This window comes from Canis aureus, chromosome 3, assembly GCF_053574225.1.
Source record: "Canis aureus isolate CA01 chromosome 3, VMU_Caureus_v.1.0, whole genome shotgun sequence".
NCBI classification, from domain to species: Eukaryota; Metazoa; Chordata; class Mammalia; order Carnivora; family Canidae; genus Canis; species Canis aureus.
This window is the reverse complement of record NC_135613.1, coordinates 22,336,818-22,364,721: the sequence shown is the minus strand read 5'-3', so window position 1 is coordinate 22,364,721 and position 27,904 is coordinate 22,336,818. Positions and strand designations below refer to the sequence as shown.

At 51.6% G+C, this 27,904-nt stretch overlaps 1 long non-coding RNA gene across 1 annotated transcript in view; it reads left to right on the top strand.

Annotated features, from left to right (window-relative positions):
* The window catches only part of LOC144310288 (uncharacterized), a 65,039-nt gene extending 37,438 nt beyond the window's left edge, over nt 1-27,601 (top strand). The window contains exon 4 of the long non-coding RNA XR_013375985.1: nt 27,327-27,601. This is a non-coding gene — a long non-coding RNA (uncharacterized LOC144310288). The remainder of the gene's footprint in view (nt 1-27,326) is intronic.
* The last annotated feature ends 303 nt before the right edge of the window (nt 27,602-27,904 follow it).

Below are 27,904 nucleotides of genomic sequence, written 5' to 3'. Positions count from 1 at the left end.
TAGCGAGGGTTAGGGGTATGGATGGGCTCAGAGAACCTAGGGTCACTTAAGTAGAAGGGAATGGAGACAGGCCCAAACCTAGGTGGCCTTACACATTTCTAACCCTCACCCCACTGCCTCACCTATCAAACACGATACCTGGTTTGTTTGGCGTAGAGCCCTCTCTCCAAACCACACTTTGGTTTCTGTTCATGCATTATCAATTCAAATGAATGTCCGTGAAAGCTTCCTGGTTTCTTACAAGAGACACATATTTTGTTTGGATAGATTTCTCATATGCTACATTGCAAATACTCCAACCCCAAAGGCTAATGTTACCCTTAAAGTGGCTGTAACCAAAGTCCGTTGGGAATATCCAAGCTATACTCAATTTCACTAGAAGTCTATGCCAAAGCATATCTTACCCTCTAAAAATTAAGATTTCAATGTAAAAGACTGCTGTGGAGACTAGTTTTTACTGAATGACTACATGGATATTGCGTTGGGCTGAGCACTCACTCACATAGATGTGCGTGGAGTAACTCCCGATCTCTTAAAAATATTGGTGACTTAAGGCAATTGCTTCTCTAAGAGTAGACCACCTGACCTAGAGTTGAGAGAGAATCTACCAATGTCAGCAATAAAGATACTACAAATCTAGGGGTGAGGCGTGGGTGGATACAAAAATGGTTCAAACTCATCTATCCAGGGAAATAGGATAGTGTTACACTATTGTTTGTTTTTACAGTGAGATTATTTTACATGTTTCAAACGACATAACATTTCTCTTATTCAAAGGATCAGTTTAAAAGAAGAAGTTACTCTCACACTTTTTTGACATTAAAAAGCTCAAAAGAGATGCCTTCATTCCCGAAGTCATATAGACCAACACATTGATTTTGCTGATGTCACATAGAGCTGACATGTAACCCACACATATTTATATAGTGGTTTCTAAGATTTTTCATTCAACAGAGATTGTTCCTGTGAAGGCCTATGTAGAACTTCAGTATGTAAAGCAGATAAATATGAAGCTGTTTTGATAGAAATCGGGTAATGAGTTCTGGTTGAAACTTTTATTTCCTATCCCCCTGCATAGTGTTTTCTCATATACCTCCATGCAACCCCAAGTACTGAATAAACCAGCTTGAAAACTACTAATCAAGACCAAATTCTACACCCGACACATGAGAAGAGTAAAACCAAGTGATATTAGGTCATTAGGGTAACATAACATAGCAAGTCTGCAGGCTGACCCAAATCAGAATCCAACTCTTTAACTCTGGGCTGCCCTCTAGAGCTGTAGGTAAACCAGAATACTTAGCAGAGATTCCAGAAGGGTCATGCCTTAGCAGTAGGGCTAAAGGGACCCTAGAGGCAAAGTTACTCTAGACCTTCCCTAACAAAAGATTAAAAACAAGCCTCAAAAGGATCAAGCTGCCTTTCAAGTAACTTAACCTCCTGCCAAAACAAATTTCAACCCTCTTTAAAGGAAGACAACCAAATCCAACAACTCAATAACAAGCATTTGTAATGTTTGGCATCCAATCAAAAATTACTAGACATGTGAAAAACAGTAAAATATGACCTATAACCGAAATAAAAATCAGTCAAAAGAAACAGAGCCAAAGAGTGACAGCAATGTTAGAATTAGCATGGAAGGACTTTAAGCTGCTTTCATAAATATGCTCAAGGATTTAAAGAAAAATGTGAACATAATGGAGAAAGAATTGGAAGGCATGAAAAAGAACTGAGTAGGAAGTTTAGAGCAGAGAACACTATCTGTAAGATGAGATTTCCACTGGGTGGGCTTTACAAAAGACTACTTACTGCAGAAGAAGAGATCAGGGAACTTGTGGGCGTAAGAGGGTAGACCATATAAACTGAAACAGTTTTACGGGACATCAAACAGAATTATATGCATGTAATTGAAGTTCTGGAAGGAGAGGATAGAGAGAGAGAGAAAGGAGTAGGACATTTTTCAAAGAAATAATAGCCAAAATTTTTCTAAATTTGATGAAAACTATAAACCCACTATAAACTTCATCCAAGAAGATTAGCAAAACCCAAGTAGGATGAACACAAAGAAAACCACACCAAGGCACATCATGATGAAATTGCTGAAAAACAATGATAAAATATAAAATTTTAAATCCAGAGGGAAGAAGACACATGGAGTTCAGAGAAACTAAACGTAAGGATCCTCACAGACTTCTCAGCAAGAGAGAGAGCCCTCATGGCTGCAGGAAGCCGGCGAACAAGAAAGCCCAACTACATCAGAAAGCCGAGGTAGAGCTTCTGGATGGAAAGACATGCCACCCTACAATGATCTATGCCAGCAAAGTGTGTGCCTCACATGCTGCCTCTCTACTCACACAATTCATCCCCTGTGGTAGATCAGATCTTTGTTCAACAGACCTTCATTCCCTTCTAGCCCCAGCCTCCATGGGAGGAATGTATTTCTTTACCACTTGACTTTAAGCTTGGCCAAGCAGCTTGCTCTGGCTAAGATATTAAGCAGGCATTACACTAGCAAAGGCATGATGTGTGCTCACACAGTTGAGTTTTCCTTCCTGCCATCCTGTCTTTGACCATGAGTAGAACACACTCTGGCCAGAGCTTAGCACAGCTCAGCCCACCCTGCATCAGCCCCACCTCATCCAATCTCAGCTGGCCTGAGAGATGCACGAGCAAGAAATAAATGCTTATTCTTACATGCCACCATACAGCCTCCTTTCCTTTAAAACTCATTCTGAAATATGTTTGCATATTCATTCTGTTGCCCAGATGTGTAACCTAAAGCAAACCACTTAGCCCCTCCTGGTCTCAGTTTTCCTCTTCTGTAAAACAGGGATGTCGGGCTGACAGTGGGTTCCAGCATTTGCCTGAAATATAAAAGCCGTCTTTCACTATTTTCCCACTCAAAGCACATTTGGGAAAAGTCTCCTTTACGTGAAAAAACTAACTTGGTAAATTATAATTAGTTAATACAAATTAGAAAATTAAATAAAGGCACATATGACTAGGAGTAAAATGGGCTCAAAGACATGAAATATTATCCCACCAAGGTATGTTTAGTTAGCACAGGAAAAAAAATCACAAGGCAGGGTGCAGTTTCCAAGGGATCTTGTAAAAAAAAAAAAAAAAGGAAGAAAAAAAGAAAGAAAGAAAGAAAGAAAGAAAGAAAGAAAGAAAGAAAGAAAGAAAGAAAAAAGAAAGAAAGAAAGAAGAAAGAAAGAAAGAAAGAAAGAAAGAAAGAAAGAAAGAAAGAAAGAAAGAAAGAAAGAAGAAAGGAAGAAAGAAAGAAGGAAATGAGCCCTACGACCTCTCAAGACCATTTCCCTCAGATCTATACAGGAAATTCTCTCCAAAATGTATGTCTACAAACTCCACTCAGCCTTACCATGTTGGAGAAGGGTTCCTTCCCTCTCCAGAAACAGGGAGCCACTTTCAGCAGGAGGAAAGGCAATGACAAGGCAACCTCATCACCTCTTCTGGGTCTCACTCCCCTGAAATGTTGGCCAACCTCCAAGTCCATGAATTTGTGTTTTCCTTGCTGCCATTAGTTTGTTTTTAAAATGTTGTCCATTACTGTCTGAATTCTTCAGATTGTCATTTCTCTGCCCAACGTTTGATCCACTGCTTCCATGTAGCAGCTGTCTCCAGACGGGTCCCCCTGAAGGCAGAGCCTGAGACCAGGACTTGAGACTGTTTGGGAGATGACCCCAGGAAGCATAAGCAAGTCAGGAAAGGGGGATGAGATAATAAAAGTGCAACCTCTGATGAGCTGGGTGCAACACACTTCAGAGTTGTCCTATGGAAGGATGGGCAGTCCAGGGTAACTACCCACCAAATCCCGTTCCTCCTGGACCGATCACACCTTGGCGTTTCTGGGTTGCCCTTCACATGCACTGACAGATTTACCAAAGTGCTGGAGAAAGCTGCCAGGTAGAGGTGAGAAGGGGTGCAGAGGGCTGGAGGGAAGCCACTCAAGGTGCCCAGGAGCCACGCAGCACACCTCAAGGGGGAAGGTGTGCCAGCAGCACCTGCTGCCAAGTACTAACCACTGCTAGGGGTTGCCACGGGCCAGACACTGCACTATGCTCTTCGTAGGCATGATGTCACTGACTTCTCACTAATTCTGTGCAACGGACACTATTGTTCTTCTCATTTCTCAGATGGAGAAAATAAGGCCGTGAGAGGTTACATACCTTGCCCAGAGTCACCTAATTTGGGATCGATTTAGCCAGTCTGACTCTGGTCTCATGAGCACCAGACTTCTCCTTCCTTTTGGCCATGACCCTGGAGGGTCTATCAGCTCTGACCTCTGACCTTGGGCTCACCTTAAAGTGCCATCTGCTCTCCTCTCAGTCCCCTATCCCCCTTGGGTGCTCTCTGAGCACATGCAGGTGCTCAGAACCTTAATCTCAGAGCCACGGAGATCCTGGGCTCCGTGCTGACAGACCCCGTGCTGCCCGGCTCACAGAGGCCCTGCAGATGTGTGCAATTAGAGGGCGGGGAGGGCCCGCATTGGAAAACATAATTCTGCAAAGGATGCCACAAGGACTTTGTCAAGAATACCAGCCTCATATGACCGGTGCCCAGGGAGCAGGGAAGGCAACCATCATGCCTCCTGGGACAACTCTAAATCCTCCCCGACCGCATTTAAGAAGAAGCTTGCAGGAAGAACAAAGGGTTAGCGGGCTGGACGGCCATCACGATCCTGGCTGGGCTGGTTAGGGTAATTCCAGGACAGACCATGATTAAACTGCTTATGGTTTTGGCTTTGAACCCACAGAGCTCAAGGCAAAAGGAGAATGATCTAAGAGCCAGGCCCATGTGGAACCTTCAAAAAAGGGACCCGAGGGATGTGGCCAAGCCCACCCACCCCCCTGAGCCATCTGTCCTAGCTGCCCCCAGGGACCTCCCAGCTGACGGAGAAGGGAGGACCCGGGAGCCAAGGAGACCTGGGTTCCAGTCACTAAATAGCCATTTTCCTAGGGCTTCCATCGCAGAGACCCCAAACTAGAGGGGGAGAAGGCACTTCAAAGAACAGAAGTTCATTATCCCACAGTTTGGTGGCCACAAGTTCACGGCCCAGGTGTGACAGGGCCATGCTCCCTCCAGAGGCTCTCGGGGACAGTGCTTCCCACCTTTCCAGCCTCTGGTATTGCTGGTCACCCTCAGTGTCCCTGGCTCATGGACACATGGCCTTCCTATCTCTGTGCCCCACTTCCCTCTTCTTATAAGGGTGCCACTCACTGGTTTCAGGACATGCCCCAACCCAATATGAACTCGCCTTCACTTAGTTACATCTGCTAACACCCTATGTCCAAATGACGCGACCTACTGGTACCAGGGGTTAGGAGTGGAACATCTTTATAGAGGACACAACCTGACTTTGTGCTGTCCTCCCAGCTTCTCTAGAATAGAGGTTACACACTCAGCATCTAGGGCACCAGCACCGATCTGCAGTGTGGCCTGCTCGTGCCATCCGACATGCCCAAACTATCTGTGGTGAAGGACCAGATCTTTTCTGTTTCTGATTCCTCATGGTCGCATCCAAAGCCCTACTGCCCAAGCCTAGGTACTCAGCATTCACTGCCTGCAGTGCACCTGGTGGCCTTGAATAATGGCAACAGGCTCATGCTCGCTACTCAGTGAGATGAACCCACTGAATGGGCTGCCCTAGAGCTCTAGCATGCACACCCTCCCCGCCCTCCCCGCCCTCTAATTGCACCCATGCATACACTCATGTGCACACCCATGTGCTCATGCACACACACTGTGTCTCCCCTACACCAGAGCTGCCGACCCTGGGAACCTTCACCCCAATCCCCTCTCCCCCAGGCAGCCAGGCCCTTGCATCCTCAGCTGGCAATAATTCTCCTGAGCTCTGCTTCCCACTCTCCATCTCTCCTATGGAAAGTAATTCAAACTTGTCAGGGACTTTCAAAGTCAGGAAACTTTAGTTTCAGAAACAGGTTAGAAGAGCCTACAAACTGGGCTGCAGTGAGACCTTATGATACATTTTGTGTATCAGATCTGACATTAAGAAGCAGCCCATAGATAAACAGAAACTAAACCACTCTTCAAGGAGGCAGCTGCTTCCCACACCATCATGTCCTGTTTAATTACACCATCACTCGGGCCTGCACAAACGTTCACGGATGGTCAAGGAAGAGCCAGGCACACGTGACTGGGGGGAGTCACAGCCCCCAGAGGAGATGGCCCAGGATGCTGGAAGTTTAGCCCGTCGGTACCACAGGTGGCAGAACAGACGAGTCGCACCCGGTCGGCCCAGCACAGCCAGCAGCATGTGCATCATCACAGTCGTGCTATTTCTCCTGAGCCCAATCCCACGGGGTGAGGCGATGAGCCCAGGTGGTGGCTACACGGTCCATTGTCCCCACCCCAAGGAACCACAGACCAGGGGCCCGGGACCCTTTATAACAAGCAGTAAACAAGGTGTGCTCACCTGGACCTTCTTAACCATCTGCACGGCAGCTGCAGAAACAACTCAGCGTCAGAGGATGGCCTGGCATTGTGGCCTAATACCAGAAGGACAGGCAGTGAGACTTGGGGCATGCAGACTGGCCCTTTCAGTGAAGCGCACCACCCTGTAGCTTGGAAATGAAATTTTAGAGACATGATGGGAGACCCTGGGTGGGCCTCCGCCTTGAGCGATACTAAGAGTCTCATTTTACTACATACATGAGTATCTCCTAATAATAGAGTCAAGTTTGACATGTTTCTCGAATTCCTATAAGTAGTAGGATTCTGGGAGCCTCCTTCTGCTAGGAAAATTACCCACATTGATGTGCATAGCTAAAGTTCATTCACTGTTCACCACTGTGCAACATTCTGTAGTGTGACCATCTGACAGTATTTCTCCTCCTGTTGAGGGTGTTTGGGCTCTGACCACTCGTTTACCACTACAAATCGTCCTGCTATTAACATCCTTGAACTAGTTTTCTTGTACACACTTGGAGGATTTTTTTCTACGAAGCGCTTCTCAAAGTGGGGTCCTCAAGCCAGCAGCTCAGCATCACCCAGGAACTTACTAGAAATGCAAATTCTTTGGTCCTACCCCAAACCCATTGAGTCACTGCAGGTGTGAACAGCGGTGAGGGAAGGAACAAGTGACAGGTACGGGAGCCCCAGGGGCCTCCTCAACAAGCAGGGGAAAGAACAGCGATGGAAAGTCACAAACAACCCGACTTTTAACTACAGAAACAAATGAGGGGTGGCTGGAAGGGAGGTGTGGGAGGATGGGGTAACGGGGGTGATGGGCGTGAAGGAGGGCACGTGATGGAATGAGCAGTGGGTGTTACATGCAACCAATGAATCACTGACCTCTACCCACCTCTGAAACTAATACTACTCTATATGTTAATTAATTGAATTCAAATAGAATTTTTTAAACGACCCCCAAAAGCCAAAATAAAACAAAAATGAGTAAGTGATCTGAATGGACATCTCTCCAAAGAAGATATGCAAATGGCCAATCAGCACATGAGAAGATGCTCCATATCATTAATCATTAGGGAAATGGGAATCAAAAGCATGGTGGAGGAGACACCTGGGTGGCTCAGCGGCTTAGCGCCTGCCTTCAGTTCAGGGCGTGATCCCGGGGTCCTGGGATCGAGTCCCGCATCAGGCTCCCCGCAGGAAGCCTGCTTCTCCCTCTGCCTGTGTCTCTGCCTCTCTCTGTGTGTCTCTCATGAATAAATAAATAAATAAAATCCTTTAAAAAAAAAAAGGCATGGTGATGTAACTGACCCCTGACCCCCACTAGAATGGCCAGAATCAAAAAGACAGGTCGGAGCAGGCATTGGAGAAGACGGGGAGAAGTCAGAACCCTCACTCACTGTTGGCGAGAATGCAAAATGGTGCGGCCACTGGAAAACAACCCGGCAGCTCTTCGAAAGGTTGAACGCAGAGTTCCCACAGGACGCACCCATCCTACCCTTACGTGTATGTACCCAAGAGAAATGAAAACATGTTTGCACAAGAACTTGTCCACAGATGTGCAGAGCAGGTTTGTTCATGCTTTTTTATAGCTTATAGGTATGGCCCAAAGTGGAAACAACCCAAATGTCCACCAGCTGATGAACGGACGAGCCGAATGCCCCACACCCACACCAGGAGTATCACTCAGCCGTCGGAAGGAAGGAAGTACTGATGCTTGCTACATAGAGATGAACTTTGAGATGTTGAGTCGAAGCAGCCAGTCACCAAGGCCACATGCCGTAGGGTTCCACGTAGAGGGAACGCTCCGAACAGTCAAACCTGTAGGGAGGGAAAGCAAATTCGTGGTGACGCAGGGGAGGGAGGAAGGGGAAGAAGGGAGGGTGACAGGGCTTCTTTTTGAGGTGACGGAAATATTCTAAAACTAGTGGTGATGACTGCAGAATTCTGAGACTTTGCATAAAAACACTGAATTGTACGCTTTAAATGAACAAATCGTACAGTATGTGAATTATACCTTAATAAAGATGTTCACACAGACACACGCACACAGCAATCACATCGGAATGTTCTGGAACATTTTCCCTGTTCTTCCAGCAGACTGGGGAACAGGAGTGGTGAGGAGAACTTAGCGACAAGGGTAGAACACAATCCCTGACTCAGACACACCTGGACCCTAATCCCTCCACCGTGTGTGAGTCACATCAGCCTACGTGAGCACCTTTGCTTTTCTGCTCTTCCCTTTTCCTCCTTTGTAAAATAGGCGCTAACAGTGCCTAGGCTAACAGTGCCTAGCCCCTACGGCGCCTGTGAGGGTCAAACATGGTTATATGTGGCCACCAGCCACAGGGCCTTGACACATGCTGGGGCAGCCTCATGTCACCAGGTTACTTCTGATCCTGCCAGCCACCGGCCAAGGACCACTCAGGACCCAGAGAGAAGTGTATCCTGACGGATATAACCTGGAAAATTAGTAACTGGGGTGAAGGGGATACCCTGGTCCTGCAGTATTTGGGATGATGTGGAAAGAAGCCCCAGTCCCTATGTTTTTTCCTGACACAGAGATGGACCCCACTCCCCAAATTGGAAAGGGTGAGAAAGATCCTTCTGAGCTCAAGGACTACCACAGAGAAAAATGACAAAAGACAGGGGCCATTTCGGCTCTAACTTCAAAAGGCCGCCTCTGAGTAGGGCCTGGTGCTACCAGGGTCTCCCACCCAACCCCCACCTCTGCTTGGAGAGGAAAAAAAAACCCTTGGACAGGATCCATCTTTAACTCACTTGCTGTGTCTGAGGCCCAGACACACGCTGTTTAGACAGCCTGTTTCGGTGGGTGGTCAGGCCGGGAGACCCGCGTGCAGAGTTTACAGAAGGTCCTGGCACAAATGAACTGTTGACGACCAATTGGAAGGGCTCAGTGAAATCACAACATGTAAAATGTGAAAGGGGGCCCTTCTCCGTGTGGGGGGGTGGGGGGGAATGGGAGAAAAAAGGAAAGAAAGGCCCATTTGGAAAGAATTCAAGCAGCCACAATAAGGCAACGCACAGAAGTCTGGCCATCAGACACATACGCCCTCTGCAGAACTCGGCCCCCCCACCCAGCTAACACACACACACACACACACACACACACACACACGGGGCTTTTTTTTTTTTTTTTAAGTTTCATAGATTTAAATAGTTTTTCTGCATCAAATACAAGAAACAGACCGACATTTTGTCATCCCCTGTTATGTGGCAGGCTAATATTTGGCTATTTACGCTCCATTGGAGACCATTTCTGGGAGAACACAGGCCCCTTCCAGGTTGGTGGCCGCCTGCCCGGCCACCCGCACCCACCTTGACCGCCAGGGCTTGGCGAGGCCTGAGCCGGGAGGGGCCGCCCCGCCACTGGTTTGGGCACAAAAGCCTGGCTGGTGCCGTGGAGAGGCCTCCGTCCGCCCGGTGGGCTCCCACTGCAGCATCACCCATGGAGGGGAAGGTGGGGGAGCACCCGCTTTGTGGGCCTGAGTGCCAAGCACCCACCAGCACAAGACGCAGACGCGTAAATCCTAGAACCTGCCCACGGTAGCTTCACATTCAGTTCCCCACGGAGTCCCACGGTCGTTCGCAGAAGCTCTTTTGTTTTTTCTAGTGTTTGTGCCTCACTGTTACTTTCACGCGCATCCAAGAACAACTTAGAGTTTTCTTTTGTATTTTTTTTCTTTTGTATTTTTAAGAAGCATCAGACTGACATTTCCTTTTGAAACTTTCAAATGTTACTCCAAAGTCTGTGTTGGGGGGTTTTGTGCATAGGGATACGAAGCATTCATGCGCGTGAAGGGTTTTGAGCTCCCGGAGGAGGGGTAAGCAGGTGCACCCACCGGCTCTCGGGGGGCGCAGGCGGCTGGCAGTTCTGACAGGTAGACAGACCGTCACCGTGAACGTTCTCTCACAGTCACACACGGGACGGGAAAGGTGCATTTGAAAGAATTTCTCCAGGAATGTAAAGTGTGTCGTGGGGCTACTTCTCTTCAATTTTACTAGCTCTTGCCAAATTGCATGGCACGGGCGTGCTCTGAGGGACAGTCTCGCCACGGTGTTGTCACACTGTGGAGTCTGGTCCATACGACGAGCCCGAGAGGTAACTCAGGGCTTACATCACCGCTTTCCTACCCACTGGTGAGAACGCGCACCTTTTCAGCGGTATATTAATGTCCGGCTTCATCTTCAGCGAACCACCTGTGCGTACCTTTGCCTACTTTTCTGTTAGGTCCTTCTACTGTTGATTGATTCATTTAAAGTCTTTTGCAACCTTGTGTGATTACAATACTGACAACGCCAGTGCCCACGATGCTTCAGGGGCTGCTGTGAGCGCACTGCGGATGGCACCTGCTCCCAGACGAGAAGGTGGGGACGCTGGCAAGGGGAGCACTTGCGGGCAGGACGGCCACTGTCGGTGGCCCTGGGACGGGAGCCCAGGAGCCCTTAGGGAGGATGCAAACAGCTCCTTCGAGCTAGTGGCTCCATGGGCTTCCCTCCCCCACCCCCATCTTCTCAATGGCACATTTGTCAGGGAGAAGAGAATTATTTTCCGTTTTAATTGTAATGCACCAAAGCCCTTTCACACGCGTGGTGTCAGTGTGGGAGCTGCCCGGACTGCAAGCTCGGGAGGATGCGCTGGGCAAGTTCCCTCCGAGTTCCACGTCTGGATGCACATCTACTTCCTTTCTGCAGACACTTGACTTTATTGTACTACCTGTCGGGTAAACGCCGACCCTTTCTCTGGGGGGCCCTGATGGCTGCCGGCGTGGCCAGTGCATTTATGTGACAGACACAGAGTCCAGCCGGGACCTGGGGGGCTGTGTGGGACCTGCCCAAACCCTCCTGGGAGGGTGTCTGCTCGTAAGACAACCCCGAGAACCCTTGACCTATAGCCCGAGTGTATGGCCTTGGAGATTATCTGAAGGAGAGAAGGTGACAGTCCCACAAGATCCTGTTAGGTCTCCTTTAGCCCCATCCCCATCTGCCCTACCAGCCACTCAGTGGCAGGGAGTGTCCCTCAGATGGCCAGCTCCCACCATTCTTGGGTCCAGGCCAACGGCTGAGACTAGGACTCTGCTGGGACCCGGCTCAACCACTGTGCTGAGCGCTGCTGCCTCTCTTCCATTCACCACTCCCCCCCTCCTCTGTCTCCACCTGTCTCTGCACTGGGCACTATCCCCACTTACAGATGCTGAACCCCTGGGGCTCAAGGGGGCGACAAGTCTTTGTTGATGTCCCACACCTGGAATTTAAACATAACCTGGGTGCCAAAATGAGTGCTCTCTCTCTCAGTCCCAGAATGTGGCCGTGTCTGCTTCTGGCAGCATGAAGGGATTTTAGGCGGTGTGTAGAGAACACCTATTTGTGTCCACAGTGGCAGGTTCCTTGTCAGGTGGGGTGAGGAGTTGCAAGCCTCACATGAGCTTCTCACACTGCTTAGGTGAGGCCAGCAGGGCTGGACGTGCTGGGTCACAGGCCTGCTTCTCTAGCCGCCCACCTGGGTTGCACCCCAGCCCTGCCCTGATGGGCCCAGTGGCCTCGAGCCACCTGCCTCACCTGCCCCCACAGCTCTGTGATGGGACTTATCTCAGCTGGCTGCTGCCAAGCCTCAATGCTGATGTTGAGAACAGTGCCCGGCACAGGAAGCACGCGGTGTTCTCAGTTAAGATGTGCAAAGAGGTTCTACTCCAAGAAAGATAATAGTATTTAAACTTAAATGTTGCTATTTAAAGTATTTTTATTTAAAGAAAAATGGGAATAGCATTTTGTAGATGTAGAAATAGTGGCCCAATTTACCCAATGTCTTCATCGACGCTCACTGATTCCAGAGTGTGGTTCTCCATCCTGTGTGTGCTTGAGAACCGCTGGGGGAGCTTTTAGGACGCTCAGGGCCTGGGCCCCACCTCAGGCCCCTTGAAGCAGAATCCCTGGGGGTGCAGCACAGGTCAGGAGGGTGTCGGGTCCCAGGTGACCCACACACAGTGGGTCCCCTCTGTGTAGGTGCTGAGTGAGGACTCTGTGTGGCGGGAAGACCAAAGGGCTCCAGCCTTGGAGATGTGGATGGTTTGTTGGGGAGATGACTTTGTGAAGGAGGTGGAGGGCTGGCATCGTGGGCAGCAGTGGGGACTCTGGGGGCCCAGATGGGGCAGTGAAGATGGCATGAGCCGGAGAGGTGACTGGGAGACATATTGTGTCATTGAGGCAAAATGCACATAACCAAAAACTAACCATTTTAAAGTGAACTATTCAGGAGCATTTAATGTGTTCTCATTGTTGTGTACCTGTCACCTGCATCTGATTCCAGAACTTTGCCATCACCACAAAAAGAAACCAATCCCCATTGGTGCCCTCCCGGCCCCTGGCAACCACTAACCTCCTTTCTATGTCTATGCATGTACCGGTTCTGGACTGTCCTGTGGATGGGTCACACCATACGTGGTCATCTACGACTGCCTTATGCCGCTCGGCATGATGTTTCCCAGGTTTGCCCACATCTAGCAGGTGTCAGAGTTTTGTTCCTCTTCATAGCTACGTAGTATTCCCCTGTGTGTACAGACCACACATTATTTATCCAATCATTGGTTTATGGACATGTGGGTTGTTTACACCTTCAGGCTGTTGTGAGTAATGCTGTGAATGTTTGTATTCAAGTGTCTGTGTGGACATGGATTGTCATACCTCTTGGGCAGGTATGATGAAGAACCCTATGACCCAGAATCCCATTCCTAGCAGAGACTAAACTCACATTCTTTAAACAGCAGTACTTGGGGCTGTTTGTTTTTCAGGAGGGACTGTGTATGGGGTTTCTAGACCTTTTCTTGTTCCAGCAGCCCTAGAAAGCAGGGCATAAGAGTGCTTCCAGCTTGCCCTCAGTGACAGAGCTAATGGAGGGCAAGGCAGGGAGGGCCACAGGCAGCCTAGGGGAGCCCCTGCAGAGACTCTGCACTTCCCCTCTGTCCTCACTCTGGTTTCTTGCCGGGCCTCCATCCACAGAGGTAGGTTGCCTATTGATGCAAAAGGAAGAGATCAGCTTTGGTGGGTCTACGCCAGATAAGGAAGACGTGGAGGCAGACAGATGAACAGCATGGTAGGTTGGAGAATCTTCTGGAAACATGGCATCGGGCTGAGTCAGTTTGGACAGGGCCTGAAACCTCAGATGGTCTGAGGAATAGAAAAGAGGAAAAGGGAACACATGCGGATGTGCAAGGCACAGAAGACCAAGGACCCACAGGGCTCCCGTGTGTCCACAGACATCACCAGGTGGTGGTTCTGGGCTCCAAGCTTGGGGGGATCTGCCATTGTAGACAGGAAACTCCTGCTTTTGTTATCCCTGTTGGGCCCTGGGAATTGCCCCCAGCCTGTCCCATCCAGCCATCTTGTAGTGGAGGAGTCAGAGACTAGGAACGCACAGTGGGCTATGCTCAGACAACGATGGTAAGAGGCCTCCACCAGTGTCTCGGCTCAAGCCTGTCCACTCTGGGAGCTCTGAAGTCACCCTCAGGACAAGAGAGGAGGAGAAAGCCTGTGGCTGGGCCTGGGAGAACCCAGTGAGGGACAAGGGGCCAAGGAAGGTGGCCAAGGAGGCATGGCTGTGGAACAAAGATTCAGACAGGGTCAAGGAACCTGGCATGGCCCCCACTCTGCTGCCTGTTGATCCCAAGCAGACCTCACAGGCCTCGCAGACCCCAGCCCTGTCATGTGTCACAGGAGGTGGTGAGACCGGAGGCCGTGTAAGGACAACACCAGCCCTGAAGGACACTTCGTGGGAACGTGCTCACCTCGCCTCCCCCGATACCCTACGAGCACCAGTTCTGGGGTCCAAGGTCACACCAAGCTGCATGACTTCCTGACCTGATGAGTCTCCTTTTTCTTATTTGCAAAATGCAGATAATAAATGCATCCAGCCCCTACAGGAGCGGCCAGCCTTCCACGCACCAGGCCTGCCCAGCATCGGGTGCTCGACTTGCGCCAGCTTTTGTCGTTGCTGTTTAGCCACCAAAAGAAACCCTGAGCCTGAGCCTGGCCCCAGCGATGCAAATCTTAAGTGGAGGAGGAGGATGCAGAGGAGAGGGGGAGGAAGAAGCTGGTTCGAGTGTGTGAGAAAGTGGCCCTAGGGTCTCCAGTCCTCATTTCAAATGTGGACTTTAATTACACATACGGGGCCGGCAAAGAAAAATATGAACCCGCAAGAGGATCGTGACCTCAGAATATGTTTTTAAATACACAGAGGAAATTCCCAATTTGATGCTGCTGGATGGGTAGCGTTCCCGTTCTTTTCCCCTTGCTAAAATCTGGAGCGTGATCTTCAGCCAAAATCAACGCTACCTTGACACTCTGCTTTTCACAGGAGAGAAGGGGCCCAGCCGGCGTTGGCTGCGGCGGTGAGACCCTCCCGGGGTGGACGCGGTGGCACCAGCCGCACCTCCTGCTCAGAACCTCAGCGCCACCTTGGGAGGCGGTGGCAGGAGCGGAGACGAGAGCGAAGCGCATCAGCAGTTTCCAACACACAAAAGGAGGATGCTGCGCGTTGTTTTCTATCAAAAACCAGATGCCAGGTTCAGCGTCTGACTTACGAACAGGGTGTAACCTGGGCCACCGAGCCTGGTGGTCGGTTTCCCGGGCAACAAAACCGTCCGTGACCACAGCGCAGCTCAGCGAGCCACTTAATCAGGTCCCCACGTTATTTGTGCCGCTTTAATCAACAAAACTTTTTTTTTGTTGCAACCATTTTTATGGAAATTTTTTTTTTTTCCAAAATGACTTGCACATTTCTCAGAGGGTTCGGAACATATTTTGAATTTCTCCAGATGCCACGGCTGTGAGTGTGGGTCAGCGCGCTGGCTTGCACGGCCGCTCTTCACTCATCCTGCCAGGAGCACAACAGACAAGATCCCTGCCCTCAGGGCACAGACACTCTGGGAAAGGAAGCCAGCAGGGGAAGAAAAACACCCCGTGGTGCTGGTGTTAGGAGGAGCGAGGTGCCCAGAGCCAAGACGGGGAGGGGGCGCGGGACCACGGCGAGGTCGGCCCCGTTCCTCCGAGTTTCGGGATATTTGCCTCCCTACAAAACCATCCAGCCTGCTATGCCCTTGAGGATCATATGATTCGTGTGGGTAATATGTTTCCTTCCCCCGTGGTCATCCTTGAATAGGAATTTCTGAGCAAACCAAAGGGAGGGCAGCGAGTGCGGACAGCTAGCTCACCCCCAGGCCCTCACCGCAGGCTGGCCTCTGCGCCCAGGCGAACGCGGTTGCCTCTCGGGTTGCCAGTCCACGTCAGCGCCCCCCAGAAGCTGGAAGCACAGGGCTGCGGAGCGGGGGTTACAGCCAGCATTAAGCGGCACAAATTGAGTCTTTAACCCATCGTGACAGCTCCAAAGCTTTTTCTAAGTATCTAAATTTACTTTGATTTTTTAAAGATTTTATTTATTTATTCATGAGAGACACACAGAGAGAGGCAGAGACACAGGCAGAGGGAGAAGCAGGCTCCATGCAGGGAGCCCGGTGTGGGACTCGATCCCAGGACCCCAGGATCACACCCTGGGCCAAAGGCAGATGCTCAATCACTGAGCCACCCGGGCGTCCCTAAATTTCCTTTTAATAATTGGCTAGATTCTGGAAGAGAAGTTCCTGCCTTTTGGGGAATGGCTCTATTTCCTCAGGATTCTGACTTCAATGAGGTCTTACAGGATTCTGGCTTTGGTGGGGTCTTTAGGATTCTGGCTTTGATCGGGGTCTTTGGGATTTTGGCTTCTATCAGGTCTGCTGGATTCTGGCTTCAATGGGGTCTATGGGATTCTGGCTCTGGTGGGATCTGCTGGATTTTGGCTTTGACAGAGTTTGTGGGATTCTCGCTTCAACAGGGTCTGCAGGTTCTGGCTTTGATTGGGTCTGCTGGATTCGGGCTTCAACAGGGTCTGTGGGATTAACCAGGAACCTCAAAACTAAGTGGACGGCAGTGACTGAGGAGTGCTTTCTTGGTGAAATTAGCACAGCTCTGCAAATCTGTCCTGCCCCTCCTTGAACCACTGGCTGCCCAGCCCCAGCCCCAGGGGGACAGAGCAGCACTGGCAGCAGGTCCTGAGGCCGCACTGTGCACTGGGTCTCGGGGCAGGCTGCCCAATGACAGCTTGCAGGGGAGCCCCTGACCCCATGCCTGGAGCAGGACAGTCCATGCAGGGGGCTAACTTGGGTTCCAGGTCACTGTCACTGCGTGACCTAGGCAAGCTACTTGGCCCCTCTTTCCACTGGAGCATCCCCACCTCTAAATCGAGAATAACTATAGCCTCTGCTTTGTGGGAGAGTGGAGACAGGTGAATGCACTATCCATGTCAGAGGCAAAGAAGTACAAGGGCATAAGTGGGCAGCAACTGTTGGCTCTTCACTATCACTCACGTCCAGTGTGGGAGGACCCGGCACAGCGCCTGCTCCTCAAGACACACCTACGAGGACTGAATGCTCCACTCTCACTCCGTCATGTGTTAGAATCACCCCGTGAACTTTAACATCCCCACTGCCCCAGCCAATGCTTATCAATCACCACCTGGGTGCTGGGGTGCTGAATCCAGACAGCGGTAGATGGTAAAGCTCCAGGTGATCCCTGTGTGTGGTCCAGCTGGGGACCCCAAGTAAATCTAGCACAGAGGCTCTCAGAGCAGGGTCCCTGAACCAGCAGGATCAGCATCACCTGAGAGCTTGCTAGAAATGCAGATTCTGAATCAGATATTCTGGGAGTGGGGCCCAGCCATCTGCACACTAACAGTCCCCCTTCCCTGCCTCTGTGATTCGAATAGCACTGGAGTTTGAGAACTGCTGATCTAGAAGGTTCTGAGTAGAAGAAGAAAACACAGCCTTTTTCATTCCACGTTCAGCTAAAAACCATTTTCACAAGCATGTGTTTTGAAGCATGGCAAGGTGTCAAGGAGAACCCCATCATCGCTCCCACCCCGTGGGGCCCGGGAGGAGCCTGAGGCCAGCTGGCCGTGGGATGCCGGGCTGGTTCTCCCTCCCACCCTCCACCATCGCTAATTCCACCACTGACACACAGACGCACCTCCTCGCCCCGCAGGAAGCAGAGCATATCCCAGCCATTTCTCTCCCGTCTGGGCTCTGCCCTGGGGATGATAAAGGCAGACCTCGGCTCTCGGAGCCTCCACGGCTAATTAGATCCAGATGCAGCCTAATGAGCCCACAGCCGCCTGGCCTGGGCCTGGCGGACCCTTGAGCCCACCACTGCCCAGGAGGGCTGCATCTGCATGGGGAGGAGGGCACGGGCGCCCCAGGCCTCCTTGTCCACAGGCGCAGATGGTGACTGTCGTGTGTGGAGGGCCACCACAGGGAAGGGGCAGGAGCACCTGCTGAGTGAGACGGGACACAGCTTAAGACAACCGTGTGTGCTAGAGCCATAGCAGGGGCGCAGGAGGGCCTGTGGGGGCCGCCCTTGGGTCCACTGGGAGACACTTCTCCCATCAGTGCTTCTTGGAGCCCACCAACTCCGCTTGCCTGTGAGCCCTCCCAGAGGGGCCTGCCCCACTGGCTCCCAGACCCAGCTGCTTCCCTGAGAACCACCAGACTGTATGGCCTGTTGGGTCTCAGCAGGACCTGTCCCTCCTCCGGGGTTTGCTCAGGGATGAACGAGGTGTGTTTTTTCCCTGCTCCTGAGAACTTTCTAGACCAGCAGTTCTCCAACTGTGGTTCCATCAGACTCACCCAGAGGGCTTGTTAATGTGCAGATGTCTGGGCCCCACTCCCAGGGTTTCTGATTCAGAATTTGCATTTCTAGCAAAACTCCCAGATGATGATGATGATGCCAGTCTGGGGACCCCGCTCTGAGAGCCTCTGCACCAGATTCATCCTGGCTCCCCACCTGGGCCACACACAAATCAACAAAGAAGGCTTTTGCATTCTCCCACCTCCTACCCTCCTTCCCAGAAATTAGGGAAGGATGGACTTTGGGGTGGCCTCTCATGCTGCAGATGAGTGCACTGAGGCTCAGAAAGCTCAAGGACACACTTGGGGTCACTCCGAGTCAGGCACCACCTGGATTCAACGGCTGTTGTTCCCACTAAATCCTGTGGCCTCCTTAGTCCTCTGTCCCCACCCTCCCTTGGTCCGGGGGTGGGGGTGGGTGGGTTGTCTTCCAGGAGTGAGCATCCCCAGAGGCAAAGTAATGCTGAGGCTGTAGTCAGAAAGGCCAGCACATACCCCAGCCCAGCACTAGAGATGGCCACTTCTTGTTCTCAGTTGGTCCGAGATGCATGACCCTGACTGGCCCAGTGGCCCTCATCCAAACTGCGGTCAGACACCCACATCCCTCCTGTCTTGTGGCTCTGCCTTTCCCATTGCTGGCTCTGGTGGTCAACAGGTGCATCTGAGGTAGGCTGGCAGGAGGGCAAAGGGCACAGGGCATGGTGGGGAGGTTTGGCCTGGATGTGGCATCCCTCATTTCTGCTCATGTTCCACTGACACAGTCTGGCCCATGGCCCTCCTGCAAGGGCTGCTGGGAAACATGGTTAGGCTGGAAATCAGATGTGAACAACTAGAGGATCTCCACCCCAGGGAAGCTTCAGCCAGCAGCAGGGGGATTCCACACCTAGGAATATTTATCCAAAAGCAGTTAAAACATTTGCACAGAAGACTTGCCACAAAACGTTTACAACGGCCTCATACATGAGATCCCCGCACCGGAGCCCGCCCGACGTCCATCTGCAGGAGGAGGAAGGATCGAGCAGGCTTTCTCGCACCGTGGAATACTACTCAGCGCTCAACAGGCAGGAAGGGCTGAGGCCCCCGGAAGCACGGGCCAACCTCAGAGACGTCACACAGAGTGAAAGAAACCAGAAGCGAACGAGGACGTTCGAATGATGCCATCGTACGGAAATCTAGGACAGGAGAAACCACTTCCAAGTGAGGGAAAGCAGATTGCAGCTGTCTGCGGCCAAGGTGGGACAGGGCTGCAGAGGGCGGGAGGGGCTCTCCAGGAGGCTGGAGATGTGTCACGTCTTCTCGGGGAGCCAACGGGGGGCCATGCGTGGATGCATTCGTCCAAAGTCACCAAGCGGCACGCTCGAGATGGATGGTACCGTAGGCAAATACTGCCCAGTGAGGTTGATTGACCAAGAAAAATCTGGGGAGCTCTGCATGAGCTACCCTGCCCCATGGGTAACTGTGTCCGTGTTTTCCGCCCCACCCCATGGGAAGCTCCCCAGTGAACCTTCTCTGCCCCCTGCCAGTGCCGCACCCCACGTACTGCAGGTTGCTCAGCATCCTCCTGGAAAGAGATGCGATTTAAAGTCTCCTAGAAGTAAAGCCCCTCAAAGTCACCAGAGCTGGTGGCATCCCAGAGCCTGTACACCTCCCGGGCAGCTGTGAAATGATGTAGGGCGGGGGCTTGCCGCCAGCTGGCCCACACCCGTGCCTTGAGCCAGCTGTGCCCACCGAGTCTCCAGTGCTGGCCAAGGGCACCTCCGAGACACACACACTGGTGCCTCCAAGCCCCCTGGCCTCGGACTGCCGTTCCTCCCCAAGGTCCTCCTGACCTTTAATCCTGGGTCCTGTGTCATCCCCCGGACAGCAGGCCTTGCAGGTCCCATGACTGCTCACCTCATCCCTGACCTCTTTGTAGAGACAGCCAGCTTTCAGCTATGGGATACGTCCTGCCCTTCAGGCAGAAATTCAGAGTCACAGGTGGCCTAAAACATGTCTTACCTGGACTGAAGAAAAATTCACAGGACCAGTTAGATGGGTCTGAAATCAAAACTGGGATCCGTGGTGATGAGCAGAAGATCCGGGATACACGGGGATCACCTCACTGTGCCTGCCCATCTCCCCTTCACAGGACAAAGGACTTCCTGGCTCCATCTTGCTCCATCTCGCCAGTGCTTCTAGCAGGAGTCACCATGTCTCTTGTGACAGCTCCCCTTGGCCGGAGATGGTTGGGCCAAGGACAGGGGGGACCTGCCCCACATGGGCCAGTCATATAGCACTGACACCTGGTCAGCATCACAGGTTTAAGAGCCAGCCCCAAGCCATGTATGGACAGTGGACTCTCCCTGGGTTTTCTCTGGACTAGAAATGAGTGTGAGGCTCAGTCCCTCTTCACCAAACACAGCTTCTGGGCACAGGTCAGGATGGAATGGTGGCCAGTTGCCCTGCTGAGAGAGGAGGGCAGGGGTCCTTCTGGAGAGACCCCGGGGAGAGCCATGGAGGTGTGTGTGGTGGTCCCCTTGCCTGTGGTCCGGTCATATGCTTCTCTGCCTTTCTCTTGCTTCCTGTGGCTTTACTTTGTGTAGCCAGAGAGATTTCAAGATGACAAGTTCATGGTGGCTGCTCGGGGCCCCTGCAGAGGGAAGCAGTCAGGAGCCAGTCAAAGATACCCCTCATCCCAGAAGGGAGAAAGGGGCTCACATCCCAAGAAGATGAGGCCATGAGCACAGGAGAGAGGTCAGCAAACAGGCATCCCCTGGCAAAGACCCAGCTCCCCTCATCCCACTCCCCTCTTTGCTCCATCCTTCCCTCTGTGTTGCTCTGCAAGGACATCTGTCAGCAGATTTAAGGCCCACCTGGGTAACCCAAGACCAGCTCCTCCTCTCAAGACCCTTAAATTCATCGCATAATTTTTAGAAGATTTTATTTATTCGTGAGAGACACAGAGAGAGGCAGAGACACACACACAGGCAGAGGAAGAAGCAGGCTCCCACAGGCGAGCCCGATGTGGGACTCGATCCCGGGACTGCAGGATCACCACCTGAGCCGAAAGCAGAGGCTCAACCACTGAGCCACCCAGGCGTCCCACCCCAGGCATCTCTTTAATTGCATATTTTTGCCTACAAGGTAGTAGCCACCCCTTCCTCAAATAAAGTCACAGCCACACTTTCCAGGGATTAGGATGTGTCATATCTTTTGGGGGCCACCTTTGAACCTACAACACAGCCTTAGCGCGTTTGAGTCGGGTAAGACCTCAGAGGGGCTTCCGCCAACCCCCTCCCCATTTACCAATTGGAAACAAAAGCGCTAAAGAAGTCATTTCTACGGGAGATTACTATGCAGGTACACGAGACACAGGGTGGGGACAAGCGCCCCAGTTAGCACATCCCCAGAGAGGAAAAGATTGCTCAAAGTACTAAAAACAACAGTAGTGGGAGTGGTGATAATGCGTCAAATATTCACCGAGCGTTTACTTCTCGGCAGCGCTGCACGAGGGCACCGGGGATGCAACCGTGAACACAAGGCATCTTCCAGGCCGAACTTCCCTTCTCGTCAGGGAAACGGTCAAGGAAATATCCCACGCGGTCCATAGCAAAGCGCCAGGAGGGAAAGCCATCAGAGTGGGGGGGACAGGAGGTCAGGAGAGGGAGGTGGTAAGCTCTGAGCTCGGGAGGCCAGGGAAGCCCTCACTGACAAGGGGTCCTTACTGAGTAAACCTGGAAGGAGAGGAGGGAGGAGCTCGCAGAGACCTGGGGAGAACATTCCAGAGGGAACAGAATGTGCGCAATCCTGAAGCAGATGCGAGCCTGGCGCGCCAGAGGAGAGGCAGCAGCAGGGAGAAGCTAGCGGGTACTGGGCCGCGGACGGAGGGGGCTTTGAGCGCACGAGGTGACGGGGAGGTGGCCGGTGGGGCTGGGTCCAGCGCCAGCAGGATCTGCGCCGGGACTGAATGTACCATGTGCAGGGGTGGAGGTACACGGCCGACCCCAGGGCTTTTGGCCTGAGCAACTGGAAGGAGAATAATCATTTACTCTCTCTTTGATATCCAGCTGTGGACAAAACAGTTAAGGCGCTTGCCTCCTGGACTCTACAGGCCGGGGGAGGGGCGGCGGAGGGGGTGAAGTCCTTGAAAAAAAAAGGAATAAAAAAATTGCATGTAAATTATAATAAGTGCTTATCAAGTAAGTGGGGAAAATCCATTCCATAAAAATATTAGCTCTTGGTGGGCAGGAACACATTCTATCCCCGGCTGTGTCCCCGGCATCCCGAAAGCGCCTCGCTCTATGGCATTTGGTGGTCAATGAGTATTTGCTGAAAAATAACTGAGAAAGGACAGGGGAGGCCACAGTCAGTGAGCATACACGTGTGTCAGGGGCTGTGCGCGGGGCTTGCGTGCGGCGTCTCAGGCGATCTCCACAACAGCCTTTGAGGACAGTACTGGCGGCATCCACATTTTAATGATCAGAAAATGGAGTCCCAACAAGACTAAAATTTTACTTGAGGTCAGCTGAACAGCAAATGATACAGATGGAATTTAAATCTGGCAGCCTGGCTTCAAGGACCCTGTTTTAACAATCACATGATTCTGCCCCAGTTAGCCTTCCATCCAGCCATCTGTCCACTCAACCATCCTTTCAGCCATCCATCCATCCAACCATCCACCCACCTACCCAACCATCCATCCACACAGCTACCCACCCACTCACCCACCAACCCATCCATCCACCCACCTACCCAACCATCCATCCACACAGCTACCCACCCACTCACCCACCAACCCATCCATCCACCCACCTACCCAACCATCCATCCACACAGCTACCCACCCACTCACCCACCAACCCATCCATCCACCCACCTACCCAACCATCCATCCACACAGCTACCCACCCACTCACCCACCAACCCATCCATCCACCCACCTACCCAGCCATCCAGCCACCTACCCATCCAGCCATCCACCCACTCACCCAGCAACCCAGCCAGCCAGCAAGCCACCTAGATACCCACTCAACCATCCATCCACATAGCTACCCACCATCCACCCACCATCCCAACCATACATCCACCCAGTTACCCATCCATTCATCCATCCACCCATCCACCCACCTACCCACCTACCCACCCATCCACCCACCTACCCACCTACACACCCATCCACCCATCCATCCCTCCATTCATACATCCAACCAGCTACCCACCCATCCAACCATCTACCCACCCAGAAACCCACTTAACCACCCTTCCACACAGCTACCTACCACCCAACCAGCTATCTACCCATCTACACACACACACACACACACACACTGATCCATCCACCCAACCATCCATTCACATAGCCATCCATCCATCCATCCATCCATCCATCCACCTATCTACTGAGCCATTCAATCAAGCATCTACTCAACCATCCATCTATCATCTATCTAAGCACTCATTGAGCACCAGCTGTGTGCCAGGCCCTGGAGATACGATAATGAACAAACCACACATGCTCCTCATGTTCTTGGAAATTCCGGCCTATAGGAGGAGACCAACATGAAAGTTGAACCTAGGAGGATTAGTGGTGTGAGCCAAGGAGTATAAACAGAGACACATCTGTTGGTCGTGGAATTGGCTCCACCTGGAATGAGCTGTCATTGCACATGGAAGCCAGAGCTCGGCCTGGAGTGGCTGAGAATGTGCTCACAAGTCCTGCCGTGACAGGGCTGACCCAGGAGCAAAATTGTGAAATCATGCAGCTTGTCCATAAACCTCTCTCTCTGTTTGGAAACTTCCAGCACCCACACCAGGGGTTCTCACGCTATCCTCTGAATGCCAGAGCCTCCCACTCAGGCTTCCTGAGCTCCAGAATTCTCTCTCCCTCCTAGCTAACTTTTCCCCTGCTCCAGGACCTCATGTCCTGCAAGTCCTGACCCCCCAATCCTGTTACATACTAATGATGATCCCCCATCAGAGTAGCAGAAGGTTAAGACATGGGAAACAGACCCTGGTCTTCAGAAGATCGTGAAGGAAATGTACCGAATGGTGGCATTTCTGGCACTGTACCGTACCGGATAGCCTGTCTTTGACCATTAAACCCCCATTACTCCTGCTTTAGGAATTAGCCTCTTGATTTCCTCTGGGGATCTGTCCCTTATCTCCTCTCACTCCACGAGATTCAAGTGTGGTTGACACAACCCCCAATTTCAGGAGTGAACACAGGAGCCGGGCCCAGACAACCCAAGTCACAGTGATTGGTTCAGAGATGTCATATGACCAGGCCTATAAGAGTCACCCCTAGGGTGTTGCTGGAAAAGTGGAAAACAAACCATGTTCTTCACCTTAACATGACCACACTGGTACATGTAAGTCCAGAGTTGCCAGAGGCTGGTACATGGAGAAAATGAAACCAACCTAGAGCAAAGCAGAACCAAGGGAAGGGCAAAGGACAGACTGCCACATTATCCAAGTGCCTGGATCCAGCTGTGCCTGAACTCCTGGGTTGGGGGAACTTGTATTATGAGTCACAAAGTCTCGTGTTTTTATTACTTAAATGTGAAGTGAGTCTCTGCCACTGAAAACTGAAAGAATCTTGGCTACCATGATATGGGTGGACTCAAAGAACCACACATAAGGTCAACCCCAGAAGAACACCAGGCACAGATTGGAGTCCTGACATCACGTCCCCCGAGACGGTTCTATGGCTCCATCTTCCCCTCTCCCAGGCAGATGTGGAGACGCCGCTTCAGGTAGCTGCGTGGCCCTGAGCAGACACTCTCCCACTCTTCAGCTACATTGTCTCGTCCATATAAGGTGGAAGGCGGTAGCAAAGGTGCTGCCCGGTGCCCCTGGGGGGGCTTAGTGGGCCGATGCCGGGAGGGTGTGCAGAGCTCGGGTGTGAAGCAGGGGCCCGTCCCCCACAATGACTGAGCTGTCCTCTCCCTAGGCTTCTCAGCGACCCTGGGGTCCTTCCTTTCCTCTGTGAAGCCACAAGCCTCTCATCGTATTTATTTAAGTGAATGAAATGAGGTGACAAACTGCACACAGATCAGCATCCTCTCCCAGCACCAAGGAGAGAAACACGACAGGGAAGGATAAAACCAGTGTTAACAGGGAATTATTTCTGGGAGATGGGATTTCAGACAATCTTAATTTCATTCTTTGTGCCTCTTTTGTTTAGCATTTTACCAGTTTTCTATCGTGAAGTCATATCCCTTTTCTAATCTGACCAAAAACAAATTTTATTTTAAAGGAGAGAAAGAATTAAAAACAGAAATGGGGCAGCCCCAGTGGCTCAGTGGTTTAGTGCCCAGGGCCCAGGGCCTGATCCTGGAGACCTAGGATCAAGTCCCATGTCGGGCTCCCTGCATGGAGCCTGCTTCTCCCTCTGCCAGTGTCTCTGCCTCTCTCTCTCTCTCTCTCTCTCTCTCTCTGTCTGTGTGTGTGTGTGTGTCTCAAATAAATAAATAAATAAATAAAATCTTAAAAAAAAAAAAAAAGCAGAAATGACCCGACATGGAGGCTGGCAGGAGGCAGGGAAAGAGGTGGAGGGGATGTTCCTCGTGGGGGACTCTAAAACGTTGGCCTTCTCTCTGTCTTTTGGAATTTCAGTCCATGGTACCTTAAAATGGATATGCACATGGGGTTTACTTGCCAGGACTCTAAAGAAGCTGCCAAACCCCGGAGCAGCCCAAGAGACAGAAATAGACGAGGTGCCCCAACTGAGATTATCAGAGTTTCCCAGTGATAAGGGCTCCTGATGTGGAAGGAAACGTGTTATGTAAATGCACATCACAGAAGCCGAGTGGGCCGCTCCAAGGCTGTCCACACCAGACATCGCTCGCTGATCACCACTCTCCTCCCACTGAGCCCAGGGAAACCTGCGTGCTGCTCCTGGGATGCCACCCCAGTGGGCTGAGCTGGCAAAGGGGATGAGAGCTAGCTGCCCCACCTGGAGCCTCGGGGAGGGCCCCAGACTTGAGGGGTCTGTGCTCAGCTGGGATGAGGTCGGGAGTCCTGGAGCTGAGAGCAAGTGGACCTGTCCATGGATGAGGGCAGAGTTCTCAGACTGGAGGCTGCCTTGGAATCACTTGGAAAGCTCGTGTACTGATGTGTACACTGTCCCTGATTCTGCAGGACCCAGGTGAGGGGTGGGGACAGTGGGGTGAGGGGACTAAGAACCTGCATTTCTCACAACTTCCCAGGAGATGTAGATGTTGCCGCTCTGGGACCCTGCATTGAGAATGACCAGATTAGAGCAAGAAAAACCCAGAATTCGTCACTGAGGTTGATAAGACGCCAAAGGTTCTCGACATTAACTGCATCCAACCTGACCCCTCTACCTGCAGCCCTGAGATTTTGACCTAGTCGGTTTGGGGTGGGGTCAGTATGGACATTTCCTTGAAACCTCCTCAAGCATCCAAACATGCCACTAGAGCTGAACCCAGTGCTGGAGGCCTTTTCCAAAGTGTCAGATTTCTATTCCCATTACCTCTTCGTGCTTTGAAATGTCCATTTTCCTCTCTATTTATTTATTTGGGGGGACGTGGTAGAACCTAGTTTTAATTGTTCATAGCTATAATTTCAGTGCCAAAGATGGAGCTTGGTGGTTGGCATTTATTAATTACTTATTGAATGACCCATTTCTCTCATGAGTGACCTGGGAGTCCTAATGTGAATCTCATAGGATCTGCTGGATCTTGGGGGGATCTGCTATGGTCACAGCCAACAAGTCTGAAGGAGGAGTGCAATCTTGAAAATCTTGAAAATCTAGAGTATGGTGTGTGCTCCAAGAACAAGGTGGATAAACCAGCCATATCGAAACCCTAGTTATAACAAATGTGATGAAAGAGGAAGGAAAAGAGGGAGAGAGGGAGGGAGGGATGACTTTGATTCTGAAGCCAGAGTACTTAGAAAACCAGGCCAAAGGGAGCCCTGCCTCCGAGTAGAGTCAGAGCTCCAGGAGCCAGAGCCCCTGGTCCAAGAACGGCGCCTGCACAGGAGGCCCCCCGGACATCACTCCTGGACTGAGGGAAATGAGTGGGGGCTTTGGGCAGCACCGTGGGAAGCTGACACCTGAAATCACCATGTATGGCCTGTGGGGTTGCTGGGCTTCTTGTGATTTTTTTTTTTTTTTTTTTTTTTTTTTTTTGCATACCCCAGGGATCCAGATGGCTGAGGTTACTGGGTGAGTGGCTCTGGGCCCAGAAAGATGCTGCTGTGCTTCTTCATTCTTGCCCCGTAGACTGTGCTACCCCAGATCCAAGGAGGCCAAGATCCTCCTCGGGAAAGCATGTCCAGGCCTGGGGATGGGGCTGCAGGAGGAGCAGGTTGGTGAGTTCTACAGACCAGCCCCAAGGCCACACAGGATTGCAGGGCTACTTTTAAAAAGATACCAAGCTTTGCATAAGGGCCTTGGCATGGCAGGCTCCTCCTCCTGTGGGGCATCGCAGCAGGCGCGGGGCGGCGGGGGGGTGGGGAGCTGGGGAGGGGGAGATGGGGACTGCTCCATCCCAATCAGTTTCTGGGATTGAGTCGTCTTTCTCTAAATAAGTAAATTAGCTCTAATACCCTTATTTGCTATCAACCTTATAAACCTAACGCAAACCAGATGGGCCTGGCTTCCCGAGCCCCCCACGCTGCACGGCCCAGCCTCTTCTGATCTGCCCTTGGCTGACTGGCTTCCTTAGCCTCTGCACCCCCTCCTCATCCCTACATAAACAGCCCCTCCAAAAGGAGAG